This window comes from Choloepus didactylus, chromosome 3 (genome assembly GCF_015220235.1).
Source record: "Choloepus didactylus isolate mChoDid1 chromosome 3, mChoDid1.pri, whole genome shotgun sequence".
Classification (NCBI taxonomy): Eukaryota; Metazoa; Chordata; class Mammalia; order Pilosa; family Megalonychidae; genus Choloepus; species Choloepus didactylus.
Genome location: NC_051309.1, coordinates 135998839 through 136004302, shown reverse-complemented (window position 1 = coordinate 136004302; position 5464 = coordinate 135998839).

The following is a 5464-nucleotide window of genomic DNA, read 5'->3' as shown; positions in this document are numbered from 1 at the left end:
ATAAGTGGAGACTTATCCCATGCAAATGTAAAGAAAATATGATATAATAAAAATATTAATTCAGTTCAAACTGATTTATATAAAATTAGCAAGCAGATTCTAACATTAATAAGGGAAAGAAAAGAGCCAAGAGTAGCTAAAACATTTCTGAAGAATAAAAGTAAAGAAGGGGTAGCCAACTATAAACATAAATAGCTATTATTATAAAGATTTGTAATTAATGCATTACAGTACTGGTGCAGAAATAAATACATTGACCAACAGAATTAAGAAACAGAAGAAAACACATGTGAATATGGACTTTTGACTTGTTGATACATGGCAGAGGAGTAGGAAATAGTAGGGGCTAGTCAATAAATAAAGGTGGAAATATTAGCCACCATTTGTAAAAAAATGAAATTGACTCTCTACATCATATCATCAACCCAAATAGACCAAACATTAAGTGTGAAAAGCAAAATTTTTAAACTTTTGAAAGGAAGTTTAGTTGTATATATTTCTGAATTAAGCATAAGAAACTATTTCCTAAACAAGATGCAAAAATTGCTAACCATAAGACAAAGCAGAATAAGAAACAAACACATGAATAAACAACATTAAAAATCAGAACTTCTTATCCTCAAAAGTTACTCTAAAGAAAGTGTAAATAGCAATAAGCCAGAAGATATTTGAAACACAACTGAAGAAGTTTGTGTGTCAAGAATATATAAAGAGGCCTTACAAATCAATCATGAGTACAGGAACAAAATGGACAATAGATATGAGGCATTTCATGAAAGAGAAAATATTTATATCAAATAAACAAATAATCTCACTGGCAATAAGGAAAAGACAAATGGAGACTGCCATGAGATGCTGTTTTATATTTATTTTGGTTGGCCAAAATTAAAGTGTGTGACAACAACAAATTTTGAAGAGTTTTTTTATCAATGTAAGCCCTTTGTTAACTGCTAGGCAGATGTAAACTGATACTACCACTGTGGAAAATAATTTGACATTATCTTGAAAAGTTGAACCTTTACCTGCCCTATGACACTGTAATTCTACTTGGAATATATTGAAGAGAAACACTTATATATATGTGTGCCAAGAGTAAGACTGTTCATTTCACTGTTCATACTAAGAAAAACTGGAAGAAGCACAAACACTAATCAACAAGAGAATGTATACATGAATTGTATTAAAGGCACAAATCAGGATATTAAATAGCAGTGAAATACAGCTACGTTGGATAAATCTTTACATAATGTAGCATTGATAAATGAAAAAGTACCAAAAGACAAAATATATACCACTTTTACAAAATTTTAAAATAGCAGTATATTTTAATTATTTTTTTTATTTTGAGGTTATTACAGAATCATATTCAGTTGTAAGAAATAATACAGAGAGATCTCATGTACTCTTTATGCAGTTTGCCCTAATAATATTATCTTGGAAAATTATAGTACAATATCACAACCAAGATATTGACATTGATACAATCTACCAATCTTACTCAGATTTTCCAAGTTTCCCTTATACTCATTTGTGCGATCTGTGAAATTCTATCACATGTAGGATTGTGTATCCAACACCACAGTCAATATATGGAACAGTTTGATCACAAGGATTCTTGCATCACCCTTTTATAACCATACCTTCCCCTCTACTCCCATCCCTAATTACTCAAAACCATGGATCTGCTCTTCATTTCCACAACTGTTTTACTTCAAGAATGTTATATAAATGGAGTCATGTAGAACATAACCTTTTGGGGTTGATTTTTTTCATTCATCATAACTCTCTGGTGATTCATCCAAGTTGTAGTATATATCAGTAGTTTGTCCCTTTTTAGTGAGAGTAGTATTCCATAGTATGGACATAGTATAGTGTGTTTAACTGGATTGTTTCCAGTTTTTAGCTATTATGAACATTTATGTACACTTTTTTCATGAATGTAAATTTCCATTTCTCTGGGATAAATGCCCAAGAATGCAATTGTTGGGTCATATGGTAATTGCATGTTTAGTGTTATAAGACAATACCAAACTATTTCTCAAAGTGGTGGTACCATTTTACATTCCTATTAGCTATGTATGATTCATCCAGTATCTCTGCATCCTCTCTAGCATTTGGTATTGCCACTTCTTTTTTTTGTTTTAGCCATTTTGTTAGGTGTGTACTGATATCTCATTGAGGTTAATGTTGAAAATATTTTAATGTGCCAACTATTTTCTCCTATATTTTACTTTCTAAAAGCTGTATAGTTTTGCATTTTCCATTTATGTTCATGATCCATTTTGAGTAAATTAAGTCAGCTTGCCTATGGACATCCAATTGCTTCAGAACTATTTGTTGAAAAGACTATCCTTAGAAAACAAACAAACATGGGGCTAATGTCATAGATTGTGTTCCCTGGAAAACAGAATCTGAGAAAGAAATTTCTATGCAAACAGTGAAGGCAGAAGACGTTGATCCAAGATACAATCTCAACAAATGTCTCAGTAGTTCCTACAAGGAGCTCTGGAGCAGGGCTGACACTTAGAGTTGTTCAGCACTGGGGCAAGAGCCCAGTTCTTTACACTGTCCCTTTCCCTGCCACATGCACACATATTGACCAGTTACAGGCTGCCTCTGTGAAGGGAAGTGACCTGTGATTAGGTGGATCTTAAGCAGTTCTGACAGGAAGATATGGGGAAAGCTGTTAGTTCCCAACAGTCATAGCACATGGGTGAATGAGTGCTTCAGTCCTGAGTGGATGATCTGAGTAGACCATCTAAGTGCCAATATAAAGAATAAATCCAAAATTCAGAATAATGTTTAATTTGGGGGAATGAGGAAGATAGAGAAATTATATAATGGAGGAGTACTTAGAAATAAGTTATTTGTAATGTTCTAGTGTGTGATTTGGTCAGTAGGTTCATAGGGATTAATTATATTATCAAATTAATATACCAAAACATGAATAAATCAATATATAATAAAGTAAAAGAAGTCTATACTTGGACCAATGGTGATAATTTGTCATATACCAATGATTACTCACCTGAGATCCAAAATAAAAAAAAAAAAATTGATAGCTAAAAAGAAATGTAGTTTAGATAAACCAACTGGTTTGTGAATCTTCCTTAAAAACAAGTCTTAGGTTCCGGAGCTGAAGCATTCCATTACTCTACTGAAATGCTTTTGCACAACATCTGGTGCACAAGTTTTGTTTCCTGTGCCTCATGTTTCCTCTCACTTTAACATCGGATGAAAAGGTCTCAACTAATTGCAAAGACCTAAATTCCTTTATAGCAATGAAGAAACATGTAATCAGATCTGTGGGTCCTTGAAATTGGCAAGGCAAAGCAGTGCATGATTTTAGAGCCTTAACTGTTAGTATTAGTTTCTTGCCTTCTTAAAAAATAAATCATAGCTTCACTTTATTGTTTCTTAAACATGAATTCAGCAAAAATGCTCATGGGGAATTAATTGAAAACTTGAATAGCTGATGATTTCCATTTCCAGTCTGATTCAGTGAGCTTCGCTTAGAGTGAAGGCCCATGAGCTGTCAGTTATTCCCTAACAGCATTTCTCTCTGGAAAACAATTATTTGTCCTCTCTGAAATATGACTCCTCAGAGAGAGGATGTTGTGAGTGCTTACTCTGTGGTGATGGAGTTTTCCTGTTAGCTTGAATTTCCCTTTGCTTAAACACAAATGTTTGATAAGGGGCAGGATTGAGGTGATAAAGGTCAGGTCGTTGCTCAGGCACAATTTTTACAACAAAATCAAACACAGTCATTTCCAACTCCACATCTAGACTTCTCTAGAAATCCATATGGGATGTGCTCCAATTTCTGACTTTTCATTCCCTGAAGCCCATATATGATTTGCAGCCATGCTGAGGGTAATGAGAATGTAAAAGAGCTTCCAGAGTTATTGTTTCCACAATTGCTTTATTCATCTGCAGTGTATCTTCCAGAACTTGGATTGTAATGTCAGTCAGGTAGTCCCTGAGCACACTTATGATATTGCTCACCATTTTGACTACATGATTTTCAGTGGCAACAGAGAATTTGTATACAGTCTCCACCACTGAAGCTATTCCAGTGAAAAGCCATTGCTGTTTAAGGATTTACACAAACGTTATCATTAAAATAGTAAGAGTTATTGGCATTGTCCCATTTGAAGGAATATTAATTACAAAATATTGTTACATATTTTTCATATAAAGTGTCTTGCCACAAATTTTTCTCCAGAGATTTGGAGTTAGAAGAAATAGACTTTTTTTTTTTTTTTTTTGAGTAGGATATCTGGTATATGCTCCTATTTAATTCTCATTGCAGCATGAAGCAATAGGTGTGATTATTGTCATTTTATAAATGATGACTAAGGCTAGGATATGTTAGGTAATTGAGGGATAAGACTGATAAGGTTGACAATTTGGAACCCATTTTCTTTCCGCTACACTAGAATGTCACCATTTTTTTCTGAGTGATACAGATTAAACACTTGTGGCAGTTTGAAACTGTTATGGACCCCAGAAGAGCCATGATCTTCTAATCCAATCTTGTTGGGTGAAACCTTTTGACTGAGTTTTTTCCATGGAGACGTGACTCACCCAACTGTGGGTGAGGCCTTTGATTAAATTATATCTATGGAGATGTGAGCCCCTGCCCATTCAGGGTGGGTCTTAATTAGTTCACTGGACTACTTAAGAGAGCTCAAGAGCCCACACAGATGCCGACACTTGGAGATGCTTGGAGATGCAGACAGAAGGACATTTGGAGATGCTAAGCTAAGAGATGACACCCAGAGTTTGCCCCAGAGAAGCTAATAGAAGATATCCAGATGCTTAGAGAGAAACACCCTATGAGAAAGAAGCAAGGACCCATAGGAGCTGGGAGAGATGAGTGAAGACAGAAGCCCAGAGACATTTTGGAGAACACTATTTTGAAATGCAACCTGGGAGCAGAGGAGCAGCAGACACCAGCTTTGTGCCTTCCCAGCTGACAGAGATGTTCTGGATGCCATTGTCCTCTTTTTTCAGTGAAGGTATCCTCTTGTTGATGCCATAGTTTGGACACTTTTGTGGCCTTAAATTTGTAACCTAATAAATCGCCTTTATAAAAGCTAATCCATTTCTGGTATTTTGCATAATGCAGCTTCAAACAGCATTTTTTGAATGCTGTTTTTTGTTTTGAACAGCATTCAAAACAAAGTAATAGAAAAACAGTGTTTGCATGATAAAATATTTGGAAAGCCTAGGTTATCCATGTTATTCAAAGTTCTTCCCTACAATACTTCTTAAAATTTAATAATATGATATAATGCAAATGTAGCACACCCCCCCAAAGATCCAAAGTGTACAATCAATTGGTCTTGGTACCATCATACAGCTGTGCATCTATCACCGCAATTAATTTTTTTCAATTTTTAGAATATTTTTATTATTCCAGAAATGAAATAAGGACCAGAAAAGGAAACCCAAATGCTCC